The sequence below is a fragment of the Sciurus vulgaris genome (assembly GCF_902686455.1).
Source record: "Sciurus vulgaris genome assembly, chromosome: 17".
NCBI lineage: Eukaryota > Metazoa > Chordata > Mammalia > Rodentia > Sciuridae > Sciurus > Sciurus vulgaris.
Genome location: NC_136478.1, coordinates 45,235,344 through 45,255,916, shown reverse-complemented (window position 1 = coordinate 45,255,916; position 20,573 = coordinate 45,235,344). Strand labels below are relative to the sequence as shown.

At 36.9% G+C, this 20,573-nt stretch overlaps 1 long non-coding RNA gene across 6 annotated transcripts; it reads right to left on the bottom strand.

Annotated features, from left to right (window-relative positions):
- Positions 1–8,161: 8,161 nt before the first annotated feature.
- Positions 8,162–20,479, bottom strand: LOC306648650. 6 transcript variants are annotated; one of them, XR_013760435.1, is made up of 4 exons: positions 20,341–20,479; positions 19,761–19,825; positions 13,389–13,922; positions 8,162–8,623 (listed from the first exon to the last, which is right to left on the bottom strand). It is a non-coding gene; the product is annotated as an uncharacterized lncRNA (long non-coding RNA). The 6 variants fall into 6 exon arrangements; XR_013760436.1 differs by having other exon boundaries at positions 19,766–19,825; XR_013760437.1 differs by having other exon boundaries at positions 13,389–13,863; positions 19,766–19,825.
- Positions 20,480–20,573: the final 94 nt, after the last annotated feature.

Here is a 20,573-nt window from a genome sequence, read left to right as displayed (position 1 = left end):
AGAATTTGCAAACATTTCTAATCTAATATCCTATAAATTAAATTGTAATCAAGAGTAACCACTTTAAGGATTTCTTTAACAAAACCCCATAGTATATGTTAAGCTGAAGCCATGTTTTTAAAATCAGTAATTTAATATTATCTTGGAGATTCCAGTAAAGGCAATAAACAAAAAAAAAATTTGATAAAAACAATAGGAAAGTTAAAGCTATCCCTGATTGCTGATGATATAGTTGGATATCGATAATTAAAAAAATACTATTTTTTAAAATTTAAGATAATTTCCTAAGAATGTAGGATAACAGAAATCAAGAGCTGTTCTCTGTACTGACAATATAACACCTGATAACTTTATTTGTTCTTTTAGAACTGCCTTAAATCTCAATGTTTTTTGTTTATATGTGAAATGATCTTAAATTTAATATGAAAAATAAAAGCCTGAGAATCTAGAAAACAACCATATCAAAAAGAGAATGTCAAAAAGAAAATGTCATTACCAGTTACCAGAAGATAACATGAAATCATGCTAATGAAATTTTAATACTATTGGCAAGGGAACAGATAAATACAGAATAGAAAATTTAGTAGACGTGAGTGTATATGGAAAACATATATTCTAAAACCACAGGGGAATAAATCTAGTTTTTTAAAAAGAATTATGGCATGATTGACTTTTAAAAAATCTATTTTTTATGTGATGCTGAGGATCAAACCCAGTGTCAAGCACTCTACCACTGAGCTACAGCCCCATCCCATCTGGGAAAATATAAAGTTGAATCAACCGCACAAACAATATCCAAAAGCAGATTCCAGGTGCATTTAGACTTCATATTTTTATAAATTTGTGAAGTAAGTAAAAGAGACTACGTAATCTAGGAGTTCAGAAAGATTAACTTTACTAACACAGGACACTTAAAAACAATTAAAAATAAAGATTTGACTATATAAATAGTAAAGATGCTGTTAATGAAATAAATAATTAATTGGAGAGAATATTTCAGAGCTGATGAGGGAGAAAGCATTTTTCAAATTGACATAGCCAGGGGCTGGGGTTGGGCTCAGTAGAACACTCATCTAGCATGTGTGAGGCCCTGGGTTCGATCCTCAGCATCACATAAAAATAAAATAAAGTTATTGTGTCCACCTACAACTAAAAAATATATTTAAAAAATTGACACTTGTGAAAAGAGTAGCTAATGAACTGTCAAAAAATGTTTAGCTTCAATCATTGTTAGGAAATGCAGGTTAAAGTTAGAATGAGATAATACCATGCAAGATTGCTTTTGGCATCAGAACAAAGATTGTTCTTAATATTTAGTTTTGTTGGAAACATAAATTTCAAAAAGCAATTCAAGTTGCTTTTTTGAAAAGCAATCTGGTAACATCTTCTAAAACTTAAAATACTTTTGCCACTTCAGAGAATCTTCTTAGAAGTAAAAGTCCCATCCAGGTGTGGTGGCACACACCTGTAAACCCAGTGGCTCGGGAGGTTGAGGCAGGAGGCTTGCAAGTTGGAGGCCCTCAGCAAACTTGTCTCAAAATAAAAAATAAAAAGGGGCTGTGGCTCAGTGGTTAAGCACCCCTAAGTTCAATCCCCAGTACAAAAAAAAAAAAAAAAAAAAAAAAAAAAAAAAAAAAAGTATAAAGCCCTAATACACAAAGAACAGAAGAACAAGAACGTTTATTTTAAAATTGTTCCTCATGACAAAAAATTCACTAGAATCATTGAAAATGCCTATTGGGGGCTGGGGAGATAGCTCAATTGGTAGAGCGCTTGCCTTGCGTGCACAAGGCTCTGGGTTTGATCCCCAGCACCACAGAAAAAAAAAAAAAAAAAAAAAAAAAAAGAGAAAAGAGAAAAGAAAATGCCTATTGGTGGGGAAATCTGGAGAAGGAATATCCATTCCATAGAGTGTTTATTCAGGCAATAAGGTGGACAAATTAAAACTATGCTAGTGGACTTGAATGGAATTACACAATGTTTTCTTCAGTTTTTTTTTTTTTTCAAGGCAGGATAGATGCAGAGTGTATATAATATGACCCTTTTTGTAAATGAGTAACAAAATGTCTCTAGTTGTTTTTAAACATGTATCCACGTATGTTTATGTATGATTTTATATGCCTGGAGAAAAGTAGGGAAGACTGTGCATTGGTTGTGGGGTGAGTAATACTGGTAGGTTATGGGGGAATCAGAAGGAGAGGGAGAAGGGGAGGGGAAAAGGGACACATAAAGAAAACCACGTAAATGACCAAGCCAAGTATATCTCAAATGTGTGAATAAGTAAAGAAATTTGGGTGGGCTAAGAGAAAAGGGAGCTAAAATTCTAATATATCGAGATGTTTGTGGTTTATTGTTAAATGAAGGGGGCAAAGTGCATAGTGCATGAGATTCTATTTTTATAATAAAAATCTGAGTGGGGATGTAGTTCAGTGGTAGAGTGTTTGCCTAGCATGTGCAAGACCCTGAGTTTGATCCCCAGCACTGTCAAAATTAAATTAAAAAAATAACCTCCCCCATATGTGTATATATGCATGAGTATGTTTATATGAACAGGAATTGTGGAAGGATAGGCAACCAAGTTGTTAGCATTAGTTACCGTGGTGGAGAAGGGGAATGTAAGTAGTTGTTTCATTTGTATATCTTTGTATTGTTTTCTTGTTAACACATATTACATTTGTAATTTGACAAACATAAAATAAAGGGAAAAGACATTTCCAAATACATGAAGCCTTAAAAATGTTTCTATTTTCTGAGGAGATGGCATATTGGCCTGATCTATTCCCTTTTCTTAAACTCAATCCTGGAGACATCATGAGGATAAAAGGAAAGCAAAAGAAAGGCTTTGAGTTTGAAACCCCCAAGTAATATCTTTCTTAAAATTTTATTTTTAGGGCTGGGGCTATAGCACAATTGTAGAGCACTTCCCTAGCATGTGTAAGACACTGGGTTTGATTCTCAGCACCACATATAAATAAATAAAATAGAGGTACATTGACAACTAAAAAAAATTGTTTTAAAATACTTTGACTTTTATAAAAAACCATTATAAAATAAATTCTTATACACTGGGTGCAGTGGCACATACCTGTAATCCCAGCAACTCAGGAGGCTGAGAAAGGATTGCAAGTTCAAAGCCAGTCTCAGCAAAATAAAAAATAAAAAGGGCAGAGGATGTGGCTCAGTGGTTAATTGCCCCTGGGTTCAATGTCTAGTACCAAAAACAAAACAATTCTTATGTAATATTTACTCAGCTTCCTCTAGTATTAACATATAACCACAGTACAATTACTGAAAAAGGAAATTAACATTGATATAATAATCATAATTAAACTATAATCCTTACTTGAATTCAAATGTTGTCTAGACCAACATCCATTCCAGGGTCCCACATTATTTGCTATTTCTCGTCTTCTCCAACATGAAACTGTTCCTCAGTATTTTCTTGTCACTCATAACTTAGACATTTTTTGAAGAATACTGGCCAATTTATTTTGTGGCATCTCTCAACATAAGTTTGATCCAATGCTTCTCTAATTATACTGAGGTTATGCATTGATTTCACATTAATAGTCATCTTTTCGTTACTATGACCAAAACACCTAAGAAGAACAACTTAAGAATAAAAATTTATTTTGGCTAACTGTTTCAGAGGTTGCAATCCATGGTCAGCTGACTCCATTGTTCTGAGCCAGCGGTGAGGCAGAACATCATGGTGGAAAGGTATGGCAGAGGAAGGCTGCTCAGGTCATGGTAGCCAGGAAGAAGAGAGATGGAGGCATCAGGGGTAAAATATAAACCCCAAAAGTCACTTCCTCCAGCCATGCCCTACCTGCCACAAACCACCCAGTACAGAATTCCTTTCAAATTATTAATCTATCAATGGATTAATCCACCAATTGGGTTACAGTTGTCATAATCTAATCACTTCACCTCTTCACCTCTGATCGTTGTTAGTGTCTCCTGAGCTTTTTGGGACACCTCATATTCAAATCATAACACCACAAAGTGATATATTCTCAGTGTATCACATTCCACATCTCCCCCAGATTTATTAAGGCATAATTGACAAACCATATACAGTGTACAGTGTTTTGAAATATGTATACTTTTAACATAATCATGTTAATTAACACATCTAGCATCACCCCATTTTGTGTGGTGAGCACAATCAAGATCTAGTCCAATAGCAATTTCTAAGTATTCATTAACTGTAGTCACCATAATGTTCGACAGATCTCCGGAACTTAATTCATCCTGAAACTTTGTACCCTTTGGCCAACCTCTCTTTCCCCACATCCCAGCTCCTGACCATCACCATTTTACTCTGCTTCTGTGAGTAATTTCCCTTTTCAGACTACTGGGCCACAGAGATCACTGGGGGCTATCTTAGACCCCACTACCTCATCAGGGAAACATGTATCGGCTGGGCTTCATGAGTATAGATTTTAGACATGCTTGCTGCAAGTTTTCCACTAAACAGAATTAATATATTCATTTATACATACCTGCATACTGAGTGCTTTCTGTGATTGAGGCAATCTTTTAGTGCTGGGGACATAGTAGAAAACAGAAGGGAAATGTTAATTGTCAAGAGGAAAAAACAGGGCAAGGGGACATTAAATAGGGGAGTGAGATTTTATTTTATTTATTTATTTTTTGGTGCTGGGGATTGAACCCAGGGCCTTGTGCTTGCAAGGCAAGCACTCTACCGACTGAGCTATCTCCCCAGCCCAGGAGTGAGATTTTAGATACAGTAACCAGGAAAGTCCTCAAATGAGACCTCTGCATAAAGACCTGATGGAAGTGAAGGATCTTATAATGCAACTGTTCAGAAAAAAGTGTTCCAGGCAAATGCAAATACCCTAAGATAGGGCATGCGCTTGGGATGTTGGAGACATCCAGCAAGAGATGTATTCCTGCTAAACCAAGAAATTATCCCAAAACAATATCTATAACAGTTCTTTCCAAACTCCAGCACATGGGAACCCCAATGCCAGAAACCTACCCCTGCTCAGTCCATGGCTTTTTTGGTTTCTGTCCCATGTGGTGAAATCAGCCTTTCCAGCACCTCTTTTAAAACAGTGGCTCCCAATCCACCAAGACTGGCCACCATGGTGGCCACTAGTGCCACCATGCTGACTGAGAGAACAGCAACAGGCAGCTGTTTCCTGCCTTTTTTTTTTCCCAACTTTTCTACAAATGAAATTTTCTAAAATTCTCATTATGAATTCTCTGACATCAACCATGATGTATAGCATTGTTAAAGTACTCTCCACAAACAATAACAATGATAAAGATACTGATGTCAATATTGGATAACATTCATTAGATATTTATTACATATTAGAAACAGTCACAACGTTTTACATTTCTTAATACATTTACTGCTGAGAGCAACCCAACACACACATATTAGTACATATAATATATATTTACACAAAAAATTATAAAGCAGCATTACATTTTTCCATAAATACTTACATATATACATATACATACATGTATTAAGTATAGTAAAAGTCTGGAAGAAAAAGAATTGATAACAGTGATTACAACAAGGATTGGATAAGTATTGGCAAGATTCTATAGGGAGAAAATGTTCATTATTTCCATTTTCAAATGTAATTTAAAAAAAGCATTACATTTGCATTTAGAGGACAACTTTTATAACTGAAAAGCTTCAGTGTATACCATGTTTGTCAGTAGTTATTTAACAACATAAAAGTTGACACAAGTTAACAGCAAGACATATTACAACACCATTAAAAATAATGATAAAGGAGCTGTGGTTGTGATTCAGTGGTAGAGCACTAGCCCAGCATGTGTGAGACACTGGGTTTGATCCTCAGCACCACTGAAAAATAAATAAAGGTATTGTGTTCATCTACAGCTAAAAATATTTTAAAAAATAATATGAAGATATTATTTAATTAAATGGTAATCGTGGTATATTTTGATTTTTGTGAGGGAGAGTGGGTGGCTAAGGATTGAACACTACTCCCATGTGCTGCAGTTCAATCCCTGGGGATTGAAAGGGTACTAGTAGTATACTATACTACTGAGCTATATTCCCAGCCATTTTGTTTTGTTTTGTTTTCGATTTTGAGACAATGTCTTATTAATTTGCTGAGTCTGGCCTCAAACTTAAAATTTTTCTGCTTTAGGATCCTGAGGTACTTGGGATTATAGGCTTGTACCACTGAACTGGACTATTATGGTATATTTTGGCATGATAAAATTATGATATAGCATGCATATTATGATCACACTTTTTTTTTCTTTTTTTCTGGTACCGAGGATTGAACTCAGGGGCATTTAACCACTGAGGCACATCCCCAGTCTTTTTTATATTTTATTTAGAGACAGGGTCTCACTAAGTTTCTGAGGGCCTCACTAAATTGCTGAGGTTGGCTTTGAAATTGCAATCCTCCTGTCTCAGCCTCCTGAGCTGCTGTGTACCACCACCTGCAGCTTATGATTAACATAAAGTTAACATAAAGTTTGGAAAGATCTGTTGTAATATTTTGAAAGCAGTAATCTCTGGTCTAGGATTTAAAAAAAAAAATTGTTTTCTTTTTGCAGTGCTAAGGATTGAACCCAGGGCCTTGTGCTTGGGAGGCAAGCACTCTACCAACTGAGCTATATCCCCAGCCCCTATATTTTTCTTTGTGTTCCTGTTTTCCTTTTTTATTTTTATTTTTTAAATAAGAACTCAATGCTGGGCAAGTACATTACTGTTAATTCTAGCTATTCAAGAGGCTGAGGCAAGGAGAATGGCCAGTTCAAGGCCAGCCTTGGCAACTTGGTGAGACAATGTCTCAAAAAAAGGGGAGAGTGGCTGGGGATGTAGCTCAGCGGGCACTTGTTTTTAGCATATGTGAGGCTCTCAGTTCCAAAAGTAAAGAAATGAGTTACTTTCAAAAATAAGTTTACAGTTTTTTCAAGAATGATGAATCTATACAACACAACTTATAGTGCAGTATTGGAAGCACAGATCTATAGGTCACAGCAATAAAAAAAGATGGCCCTAAAACATAAGGTAATATAAACAAATTAAGGAGAAACAAGAAAAGGAAAGAATACTGAATAAGCAGTTGGGAGAACATTTTTTTGGTGGGTGAGAAGGGAGGTTTAATTTAGACCTTAAATTTACATTTTAAAATAAATTTGATTACGAAGGTTATAAAAGGAAATTATAAATACATTAGACAAAATAGTGTTCACAAGGTGTTATCGATTGAACTGTGTCCCTCCCAAAGATACGGTGACATCTTAACCCTTGGTACCTGTGAATATGATCTCACATTGAAATAGGATCTTTACAGATGTAATCAACTTAAGATGGGATCATTAGGTGACACACAATATGATTGGTGTCCATGTTAGAGAAAATAGATACACAGAGAGACTGCAAAAGATGGAGGCAGAGAGTAAAGAGATGCACCTGTAATCCACAGAATGTCAAGAGTTTCTGGCTGTTACCAGAAACTGGAAGGTATAAAACAGATTACCTCTGTAAATACTTACAACCTGCTTACAACTTTGATTCTGGATGTCCAGGCTTCAAAACAGTGAGGGAATAAATTCCTTTCTTTTAAGCTACCAAATTTTTCTTGGTTCTGCTACAGTAGCCCTAGAACACTCAATACCCAGGAAAACCTACATTCCTGATTTGTTTTCATTACATGTTTTTAAAAACAAATGTTCACAAAAGTTTCTTTCTTATCATTTACCCAGTATGAATTCCCTCATGGCGAATAAGGTCTGAGCGACTAACAAAAGCCTTTCCACATTCCTTACAGTCATGTTTCTCACCAGTGTGAATTCTCTGATGTCTAGTAAGGTTCTTGAGCCTTTATTAAAGGCCTTTCCACACTCGTTACATTCATATGGTTTTTCATCTGTATGGATTCTCTGGTGTTGAATAAGTTCTGAGCTCTGAATAAAGGCCTTTCCACATTCTTTACATTCATAGAGTTTCTTACCAGCATGAATTCTGTGATGATTAGTAAGTGCTGAGGCACTGCTGAAAGCCTTCCCCCACTCCTTACACTCATAAGGTTTCTCACACGTATGAATTCTCAGATGTGGGAAAAGCTGTGAACTTTCCGTAAAGGCTTTTCCACATACTTTGCACTCATAAGGTTTCTCACCAGTGTGAATTCTCTGATGATCATTAAGGTTTGAAAAATAATTAAAGTCTTTTCCACATTCCTTACATTTATTGGGTTTCTAACCGGTGTGAATCCTCTGATGTTGAGAAAAATAGGAACTACAACTAAAAGCTTTGCCACATTCCTTACATTCGTAGGGTTTTTCACCACTGTGAATCCTCTGATGTCTAGTAAGAGTGAGCCACGACTGAAGGATTTCCCACACTCCTTACATTCATACAGTTTTTCAGCAGAATTAACTCTCTGATGTTGAATCAATTCTGAATTCTGATCAAAAGTCTTCCCACATATCTTAGATCACAGGGCTCCTCTTTGCTAATAGTATTTTGATGCAGAATAAGAAAAGTAGGATGAATAAAAGGGGGCATGTCTTCATAGCAAAATATTACTTGACTGAAATGTCTCTATTTTTAGAGATAATATTTTGGTCTCATACACTGATTCCAGATCTGAAACAAAATAAAAAGGTATATTACACATTGTATTCAGAAGTTAAATTTCTTAAAAAAAAAAAAAGGAATGATTAAATTGAAAATAATACCCAGAAAAGACGACGCTAAGATGGTTCTCAAATATAGCTAAGCAATTTGTAAAACTATGAAAAGCACAGACACTAAGGAGAGATAATAACAGAAGCTAGGGAGATGATTAGGGAAATAGATGACTTCCTTACATTTTGCTGTGATTCAGAATCACCTTCAATACACACTGCTCAGGGCTATCCTCAATATTGTACAGCGATTTTAATCATATATACATGTATATAAACATATATTTACAAATGCAAAACACTACACTTTATTTTGCAATTTGTAGATAATGATCAGACCTATATGAAAGAGCTATTTAGAAGAAATGGGTTGAAATGTATAAATGCAGGTGTGAGGGTATTTAAGAGTTATACTGTTGGCTAATTCACATTGGGAAAAAGTTTGCAACAAGTCTAAGATGCTGAATGAAACTGTCAGGAATAATAGGCAAATCTCCTCTGTGGATAGAACATAATAAGAATTGGAGAGTCACTGGAAATAATATCCCTTGGAATTCAGGCAAGTTGGGAGGAAGAATGGATCCTTCAAGTCATGGCAGTGACTAAAAAGAGGCAGTTCAAATTTGAGACAGGAAAGAGTAAGACAGAATGAAATATACTCAGAGGAGAGGAATGTCATGTCAACGCATGAGAAGTTGAATCCCAGTTTTATCTTCTAAGGGAATTACTTAATCGTTGAGCCCTCTTTACCTCATGTTAAAATGGAGACAGTATTTAACTCTTTATTGCTGGAAAGATGGGGAATAACAAATGTAAATAATCTGGAATAAAGCAAACACTCAGTATTGACAGCAAATACTATGGAAGGATGTCATGGCAAATAGGTATACTAGGCAAGGGAAATGGCTTGCAGGCATCACAGTAATGCCAGGTCCACTATCTCAAACCAAATACATGACCTTTTTCCTCCTGCTCCCTAGATGATCATTGGCCAAATTTAGGTGATTTCATCTTGAAACTGTCCTCTTCTAATTATTATACTCTAGACCAGCATCACCTTTCTTAAATCACTATAGGGATCTCCTAAGTCTCCCCAATATGTTCAAGCATTCTCTAATCTATTTAGCACATGGAATGATATTTGTTCTAGCCTTGCCCTACCTAAAATCTAAACTACTTGGGGTTTTCTCTTTGTCTGGCATACTACACCTTCTGAAAGAATGGACATTTTTTTAAGCTGTCTGAGGTCACCCTCCCAGTTATCTTAACTCCCTAAGGTCACCCTCCCAGTCATCTCAACTCCCTAAGGTCACCCTCCCAGTAATGGGAACAAAGCCCTTAAAGCTATTCCAAGAAACAGCCCCAAACAGAGAATAAAAGGGTAAATTGAGCCAGATAGCCAGATAATGCTCAAACAGTATGATTACCAGAAACTATTGACCAGAATATACGCCCTGTTGTAAAACATTGTGAAACATGTTGTATGTTATCAGCAAACCCAGACCCCCTTTGAAATTTCCCGGCAGCTTTGTCCCCCTTTTCCCTTTCATGTGCGACCCCTCCCGATGTGTGGTTTCTGCCTTTATAAACCTACAAGATTTTCTGCTAGGGACTCAACTCCTCCAGCGCGCTGGAATAAACACCTCTTGTGGTTTGCATCAAGTGACGCCTCCTGCGGTTGATTGGGGTTGCCGTGGATCCATGGGACAGAGTTGGGGTTTCCTTTTTGGGGGCCTTACACTTCCATATTACCACTGGCTGTTAATTGCTGCTTGCCATTTAGGGCTCTGCTCAAATAGCATCTCTCTAGTGAGGTCAGACCTGATCTTCAGACTAATGTCTTCCACATATTAGGCTTTAGATCATTCTGCCTTTTCTTTAATAGCACTTATTATTTGAAATGTTATATATATCTGCATAGATCCAATGAAGGCAAGTGTTTGGCAAATGCCTAAAACATAAAAGCTCAATAATTTGTTGAATTACCAAGGCAATAAATGAGTTTTTAGATGTACTGTTCTTGAAGTTTTAAAAAACCCTAAGGTTGACTCATTATTTATAGTTTTATGTTCTTTAAACTCTCCATAAAAAGTGAATTATCCAATACTGAACTGTTGCTCTTATTAGTCGAACCTGTATAATCTTGTTTTACATGTGATTTTATTTAAAGACACTTTCCTTTTGTTGATTACTACTGAATACATGGCCAAAAGTACTATAACTCATGATGGTCTGGAGTACAATAATTAGAAGAAGGGTTTCAAGATACAATTACATAAATTTGGCCAATGACCATCTGGGAAGCTGGAAGAAAAAGTTCATGTATTTGTTTTAAGATAGTGGACCTGACATTACTTTGATGTCTGCAAGCCATTTCATCTGCCTAGTATCCCTATTTTTGCCATGACATTCTTCCATAGTAATTACTTACTTTATACCATGCTTCTCTAACATGGATTTTTCTCCATAAGGTAAATCAACTGTCTTCTTGCATTTAGGAACATTAGACAACACAGCACACATGCTTAGGGGCCATTTTATTTGTGTGGTACTGGGGTTTGAACCCAGGGCCTTGTGCATGCTAACCAGGAACTTTACAAGGTTATATCCCAAGCCCTTGGCTGCCACTTTAAACAGTGAATTCAACAATAGAAAGAAAATGTGACAATAAGTACAAAAGGATATGTTTTTACAATATGAGAGTTAAAATAAGTCAGAGCAGTGACTTCTTTGATATCAAATGGAGTAAGTACATATTGGAAGACTCAAATTTTTTGCCACTCTATATATGACCATGAGAGTTCTGTTTTGATTTTGGGATTACAAATAAAATTTAGTGTGTAAATGAATTTGTAATATGGAAACTGAATAATGGGAATCAACTATACTATTTTAATTTAAAAGGGGCATAATTTTTTTTAAAAAAATTGGCAGATTGTATATATGAGTTCATAATTGCTTACTCATGAATCTATAGTAAAAGTTTAACAAAGGTTAAGAAAAACTCCATTAGGACAAAGGCTACTGGAAAAGAGGCAGTAACAATAAAACTTGAAAACTGGAAAGCCAAAAGATGAGTAATAAGACTCAAATTCTAAGCCTACAATAAATTATTTCCACAATACTGACTCAGGGTGCAGATCTCTACAAAGAATTCAAGGCATCTGCCACTTCACACAGTGAGGTGACAGAAAATACTGAAAGCTAAAGCATGAATTTAAGCATTTTATTAGTGGTGAGACTTCAAGATCCCCTCTCCTATTGCACAAGAGAGATGATTATACTTCTCTATATGCACAGGAAACTAGAAATCTAAAAAATGATTTTATATTCTAATAAACAAAAGAGAATCTGGACTCAGGAATATCACATATAGATGTGGGCATGGATTCTGAACTGAAAACAAAGGATTAATATAAATTATACCCACTTTGGTTTTTTGTTTTGGTATTGGGGATTTAACCCAGAGGTGCTTTACCACTGAGCTACATCCCTAGCCCTTTTTACCTTTTATTTTGAAGACAGTCTCACTAAATTGCCAAAGCTAGCCTCAATGTTGTATTCCTCCTGCCTCAGCCTCACTGGGATTACAGGTGTCAGCTATGGTGCCCAGCCAATTTGCATTATGATAAAGACCAATAAAGAATATATCTGGTTTTTGTTCTGGGTTCCTAGCACAGAGCCTCAAAAGCCCTTGCAACTACCAGGTAAGAGTGACATTCATTATTTACAAGTCTCTTTTGAGTATATTTGAGTTTATGCAAATTATGTGATCCATGATAGGTCCACAGATAATTTCAATGGAGAAGTTTACCAACAAAGACCAAGTCTGTGATTAGAAGGTTGGAACTTTCAGCCCTACCCCAATGCCTGACCTCTCAGAATGATTAGAGATTGAATTCAATCATGTGGTCAGGGAGTTAATCAGTCATACCTGTGTAATAAAACTCTAGTAAAAAACTCATGATGAAGCTTGGGAGAATTGGGAAGTTGGTGACCAGGAAAGTGGCATACCATGATTCCATAGTGATAGGGATAGAATCTCCTATGCTTGGGATCCTCCCTAGACCTTGTCCTGTATACCTCTTCATCTGGATATTCATCTGTATCTTTATATAAAACAGTAATCATAAGAACAATGCTGTCATGAGTTCTGTGAGTTGTTCTAACAAATTATGGAGGGATTGTGAGGTGCTAATTATATTCTATTCTTATCTCCAGTGGTGGTTATATGGATACATTCACTTCACAGTTCATCATGGTGTTTAATCATAATCGTGTAGTTCTCTGTACTTGAATTTTTTTTTTAAGTAAAAAAGGTGCACTCTACTTTTTTAAATGAAAGAATGAACTGTTAAATTCAGGGCAAGCTGTTTGAAGAATTTAAATAATTATAAAGTAGATAATAAAATGAAAACCAGTACAAAACACAAAAAGTAAAATACACACATATTTACACACATATATTTCTAAGGGATTCTTTTACTATTGAATTTGAAATGCAGTATATCCTAAGAAGAAACAAAATTTAAAATATACATAGATAACTCTTTTGGCAACAAAGAAAGGTATTTACTATCATGGACTGGGAAAAAGGTATAGGAGGAAAGAAGCATGATCGCTCATATAGAAGAGGGCTTGCCCTTTGAGGGGAGCTTCCTGATAAAGTCTCAGAGGGAATGTCTCCTCATGGCACTGTTCCTGTCCCATCATCTCTCACTTACCTGAACACAAGCCTCTAGTCAGCTCTCTCAACCATCCAGGGTTCTTGTCCTTGTTCCAATAAGGAGATCACAGCTGGTTTAGAATTGAAAAGTCCTGCTCATAAGAAAAGACATGGGACACGGTTATGCTGTGGATGTCCCAGGACTCAGATTCAGTCCCTTGGTGCTCAAGGAAGAGATGCCACTACAGGAAAGATCAGAGGAAGATGAAGAAGATGAAGCTTCAGCCACAGCCCAATGGAGCTGCCCATTTCCAATTCTTCCATTCCATTCCAACTCAAACCATTCCTTGAGGAACAGAGAACAGAAATTCAGCTGGTTACTTGAAGTGCAATATTCACTTGCCCAAGGATGAATTATGAATTTTGGTGGGGGGGTAGTTATGCTTATTCCCTGAAACCAGGTTGCTGAAATTCTGCAACGTCACTGCTTTATATAAGTTCATCCGAACAGAGTCCAGGCATTCCCATTCCTCCTGAGAGAAGTATATGGACACATCTCTGAACATCATTGACCCCTGAAACAATAAATAAACTACTTTCATAATAGGAGAGAAATGGTAGCAGAGGAGGGAGGAGAAGGCTCTGCAGGAAGCGACAGAGCAATGGAAGAGGCTAGAACCCTATCTCCTAGTAATGGACAAACATGGTGAACTTTCCTAATGATATGAATTAGAAAGCAACCAGCTCAATGAGTAAGTTTCTTCCTCCCTTCCCTTTTTCTTTAAGTTCTGAGACGGAAAATGTATGGACGTTCAAAAAACAGTACATTTTAAAGTAAAATTTCAGGATATTATGGAAAAACAGAACTTTCTAAAGACTTTCAGGAAAACAAGGATCACAAAAATTTTCCAGCAGTCAGAATGGCAATGGAATTCTCAAGAACACTGTTTGAAATTAGAAGAAAACAAAGCAATTCCTTCACTACTATTACAAAAAACAAATTTTGGCTCAGAATTCTATAACCAGTCAAGTCACCAAACCAATGTTAAGATTAAATCAAAACAATTCTAGAAGTTCAGGGAATTATAGAATTATCTCTGATGTAACTCTTCTTAGGAAACTAGTGGAATGTGCTCCATCAAAACTAGGAAGTACACCAGGAAAAGGAAATGGTATTATATTCAGAAACAGGAAAACTAACATGAGAACCATGTACAAATTCCCAATGTAACTATAAAAGACAAGTTCCTGGACAACATCTGGTAGCAGCCCTGCAAAACAACATATAGGAACAAAAAGAAGATTGTGAGGGAGGGAGGTCTTCAGGGAAAAATAGGGAGTCTGTATGTTTGCAACATAGTAACAACAATGCTAGAAAAAATTAGTGACAGGTACATGGACCCAGGAAAATGAAGAAACAAGGCATGTATGCTCAGAAAAATAAAAATTACACTAGAAAGCATCGAAGGACTAGTAGCATATTACTTGGCTCAGACTAACAATACTTCCAAGGTTCTAATCACATGGATAATGATGATTAAAAAAAAAAAATAACTCTACTGCAGGGATAGGAAATGAGGACTGTTGGATAGAAAAATCTGGCAGGAGGTCACTAGAAAATGTCTATGAAAAAATAACATAAAAATATAGGAAAAATGCCAAGAGAAACAGCAAGAGTTGAGGGTAGCCACAAGGAGAAAGGGTATTGGGACAATGCCCTGCTATTTTCCTAAGTCTTTTAACACTTCTTGAAACTTTAAAATGTAAAATTAGTTAAATATGAATTTAAAGTATCACTATCTTAGCCAATAGCATAAATTAAATTCCTTGAAAACTATAGTTCTTTTATGACTGCTATAAGAACTATTCCCTAATAGCGCAAATTCTTTAACTTTATAATTTTATAGTGGCAGAAATTTCCACAATATAAATACTAATAAATCTTTCATTTCAGACATTCTGTTAGGCAAAATTCTTAAGATCCTATCCAAATGTACACCCCGCTCCATATACCTCACCCTATTCATCTCTTCCATTTTGCACTTTCTAAGTTGTATCCTTTACAATAGAACAGTAATCATAAGTACAATCATGCATTGCTTAGTGACAAGGATACATTTTGAGAAATGTGTCATTAGTGATTTCATTGTTGTGCCAACATCATAAAGTGTATTTGCATAAACTTAGATGGCATAGGCACTGCAAAGAATATATGGTATAGCCTATTGCTCCTAGGCTATAAACCTGAATAGAATGTTACTTTCTGGAATACTGTAGGCAATTTTAACATACTGATAAACATTTGCATATCTAAACAGGAAAAGGTATAGTAAAAATACTAGGCAATAGGATTTTTCAGCTCCATTTAATTTTATGCAATTACCATTGGACAGGTGGTTTGTCATTGACTAAAATGTTTACCTGTGTTCTGAGTTGTTCTAGTAAATTAATTGAACCTAAGGAAGGGTTATGGGAACTCCTCAGTTTGTGGTTAGCTGCAAAGAAGTACAGTGCCTTAGAGACATCCAAGACTTGTGGTTAGTGTCTAAAGTTAGGGACAGTTCTGTGAGACTAAGTTCTTTAACCTCTATGTTAACTCCTGGTTGTTAGTGTAAGAATTGAACTGAATTGTAATACACCCAGCTGGTGTCAAGAATTTATTGTTGTTTGGAAAAGGTCAGACATTCCCATACCATTGGAACATGAGGATATTTCTCCTTCACTTTCAGCCAAATAAGGGGACCTGAAAGATTCCAAAGTAGAATGGTCAGGATCTTTGGTAGAATTTCTGCTGTGCCCTTTGGAGTTTATAGGACACAAAGACTGGTGCCTATTCTCCTTGGACCAGATGCAGACCCAATAAAGGGACAAAATGACCTCAGCAAAGGAGGAGATCATAAACTACCAAGGTCCATGTCATATATTCGAAGTAGCCATTTCAAGGAGACAAGCTGCCACATCACACAAAATGCAATTAGAGATTCCCATTAGGGACTTCTCCAAGAAATTCATATAATTACCTTACAAAAAAAAGAGTCAATATTGAATACCCATCAAAACAAGACAAACCAACACCAAAACCAGTCTTTCTTGAAGGTCTTTTGTTCTCATCTCTTCTTCCCCATCCCTTTTCTAATCTCATAAGATTCAAAGACTGCCTATTGGGCAGGAGAAAGAGAAATTCAAGGTTAGGAAATCAAGAAGTTTAATATGTCCCCTGCCCTTACACACTGCAAGCTTCTAGTTGGAAGCAAGCCTGAACATGGAGAAGGGGCTCTGCATGAAATTTAAAAATTATTAAGTGGAACTAGAGGTTGTAATTAATAAAATGAGACTGATCTTGTGACTGAAAACTATTAAAGGATACCAAAGAATGATCAAATAATTATAGGAACTGTGCAGGTTTTTATCTAGGACAACAAATTAGCTCACAGGGAGGGCTGAGAGTAGAAATGATGAGGGGGAAAATGCTTCATATGGAGTAGTTCTTTCTCCCCGTCTTTTTTTTTTTCCTGTACTGGGGTGTCGGAAGCCATCCTTATTTAGCAGAATCAGATTAGGTTGAGCCATGGGATGCAGATGTCTGGCTTCTAGGAATCACCCAGAAGCAATGGTGCTCCATGGAAGTGGTTCCCTGTCTCCTTCTGAATAGTCCCCCTAACTTCACCCTATCCTGTCCATTACAGAAGCTCCACCCCAGTCTTGGCCCCCTTTACCTGTGCGTCTATAATTAAAAGAGAGTTGGGCTACTCCATGTTGTTAGAGGCCAGAGCTGGTACGGCCAGACCCCCTTCATTTAAAAGAGTATTGTCTCTTGTGTGTTTATTGAGTAGATAAGTTTATGGGTAATTGATTGATAAACAGATCCTCCTACAGTTAACTCTTTTCTCATCCACACGGGACATGGTTGAGAGACCCCCACACTGGGGGAATTGAACCCAGGGGTATTTTACCAGTGAGTCACATCTCCAGCCTTTTTAATTTTTTATTTTGAGGCAGGGTCTCACTAAGTTGCTTAGGGCCTTGCTAAATTGCTGAGGCTGGCTTTGAACTTGCAATCCTCTTCCCTCAGCCTCCTGAGCCACTGGGATTACAGGTATATGACACTGCACCCAGTTTAGCACTGTTTTTATTTGAGTTGTGCCAACTCTTAAAATCAAGAAGAGATCAAGAGATAAAAAGAGAAGAATGAGAAATTCTAACCTATGTTTAACTAGAACCAGATAAAGAAAGGAAAGGATAGAAAACAAAGCAGGGGCAAGGCATTGTCTCTCTAAAGAGACAATGACTAGGAATTTTTCTGTACTAATAACAGACACCCATCTACAAATTAAAATATGCCTACAAATTCCAAGCAGAGAAATAAAAAAGAATGCACTTAGATATGTTACACAAAAATTACAGAAAACTGAAAACAGAGAGAAAATCCTTAAAACAGCCAGAGGAAGAAAAGACAGATTACTTTTGAAGAGGCACAAGGATGTACAAATAGACCAATGGAATAGAATAATAGCTTATAAATACACCCATACACAAGATTATCTTTGTGTGAGATAAGATATCTTTGTGTGAGACCAGTGAGAAAACAATGGCTTTTCTAAAACATGTACTGAGAAAATTGGGTATTAATAAGAGGGAAAAAAATCTGACACCCTCTCCCCTGCCCACAGCATATACAAAAGTCAGTTAAAAATGGATTGACTACTATCTAGGGCTGGGGTTGTGGCTCAGTGGTAGAGCACTTACCTAGCATGTGTGAGGCGCTCGGTTAGATCCTCAGCACCACATAAAAATAAAGGTATTGTGTCCAAATACAACCAAAAACATTTTGAAAAATGGATTGACTAAATGGGAAAGCAAAACTTACAGCTTTTAGCATAAATATAGGAGAATATTTATATGAATTTGGAACAGGGAAGGATTTCTTAAACAAGATACAAAAAGCATTAACCATAAAGGAAAAAAAATTGGTAAACTCAACCTTGTTAAAATTAGAACTTTTGTTCATAAAACCATCTTAAAATGATAGAACATTCAAAATTATATGAAAACATAATTAAGTATTCATATCCACATTATATAAACTCTTACTATGAATAAGAGTTAATCCAAGAGAAAAACATGTAGAAAATTTGAAGAAACATATCACAAAAAAAACCCTAATAGTAAACATATGGAGTGGTATGATCATCACTCATTATTAATCACGGAGCCAATTTAAACTTGCATGTGCAGGGTATATGTGTATGTACAAATATTTAAAAGTCAGATACAATTGATCTAATGCAAAGTAGAAACTTGAGTTCTTTCATACAAACAAACATGTCTTTGAAAAATGGTATTTCCAAGACCACTGGAAAACATAGCAGAATACAACACTCTGTAGTGAAACTGTATGCTCATGTAAATGAGGGCTGGGGATGTAGCTTAGTAGTACACAGCTTGCCTTACATGCAGGAGGACCTGGGTTCAACACCCAGTACTGCCGAAAAAAAAAAAAAAAAAAAAAAAAAAAGGTAAATGAAATATTATTTGACATTGGCAAAATAATAAACGCACATTTAAACATTAATACTAGTTGAGTGACCAACTTTTTTTTCTTAGTAACTCTGTGTTTTTCAAATCTCTAAAATAATCATGTTTTTTATTTACTTCTTACTTTTACTTTATTAGTACCAGCGATTAAACCCAGTGACGCTTAACTACCGAGCAACCTCCCCAATCCTTTTTTAAATTTTGAGACAGGTTCTCACTAATTTTCTCATGGCCTACCATAAGCTGCTGAGGTTGGCCTTTTCTTTTTCTTTCTTTTTTTTTTTTTTGGGGGGGCGGGGGTGGGGGCGTGCTAGGGATCGAACCCAGGGCCTTGTGCTTACAAGGCAAGCACTCTACTGACTGAGCTATCTTCCCCAGCCCCAGGAGGTTGGTTTTGAATTCATGATCCTCCTGCCTCTGCCTCCCAGGCCACCACGATTACAGGCCTTTACCACCAGGCCCAGCTCATGCTTTCATTTTAAAATAGTAAATATTATATTTAAAAGAAGAAAAACCAGCAAACAGAAGTAGAACCACTTTTCAAATAAGTGAACATTAGGTATAGGGCAGGTATTAAGCTTTAATACCAGGCATACCTATCCTTTTCTCCAATGGGGAGAATATAAGGATCTACATTAAAATTATATATCTTTGTTTTGTTTTTGAGGTACTGAGATTGAATCCAGGGGCGCTTTAATACTCACCTACATCCCCAGTCATTTTTAAGTTTTTTTGTTTGTTTTTTTAATTTTGAGAGAGGGTCTGGCTAGGTTGTTGAGGCGTGCCTTGAACTTGTGATCTGAATTATCGGGATTTACAGGCGTGCCACCGCACTTGGAAACACCCTTATTAAGCAAGAATTTTCAGAGAAAGGAACGCATAAAAGAAACTCCACGATACCTTGGATATTACTTGTAGAAGTTTATCATGCATTCTTTCCTTTTCTTTGGAGCAACTCACCTGGAGAAAGGTAGAAATGGAAGAAGGTAACTGTAAGATAGCAGGTTTTTCCTCAATTACTCAGATTAGAGATCATTATCAGCCCCAAATTCATCACCCACCTCACACGGAGAATGGAGATATGAGAAAAATGGGCCATCCTGTGCAACTTCACTGCTACCCTGGGCTAGAATCTGACTAACGTCAGAAGGGTTTTCTGGGGTTAGAGTTATGGAGCCACAATCATAAAGGAGACAGCAGTCCCGTGCACAGTGTCACATACATTAAGGAACGGTCATACTAAAGTCATAACCTCACGATGACCAGACATCTCACATCCACACATAAAGCAGCACTGTCAACGCAGCTCACTAACAATCCCACAAACTCCCTTGTTCAGTTCGCTCTGCCCGCATAGTCCCAAGGCTCCAGCTCCCCACACGCCTCCAGTATTTTCACCCCAGGCCTTTCCAGTCTATTCCGGGGTCTGACCCAGCGGACCTGAGGCGCTTGCCCCAGGGAACACGATTTCGTACCTCACTGATCTAACGGTCCAGCAACAACCGAGTTCTTGCGGAAAGAGCGACAGACCACCAGGCCTTCTGGGAAATGTAGTCCAGAGCTGGGGCCCACGTCGATTCCTTTCAGGGCCCAACCTGGGCCCACCCGAAGTAACTGCGCCTGCAACTCCCCAAGTCCAGAGCAGTTTCACCGCTGACGCGTCGCTATCGCGAGGCGCGCTAGACCTAAACCTTCCCAGCAAACTTGG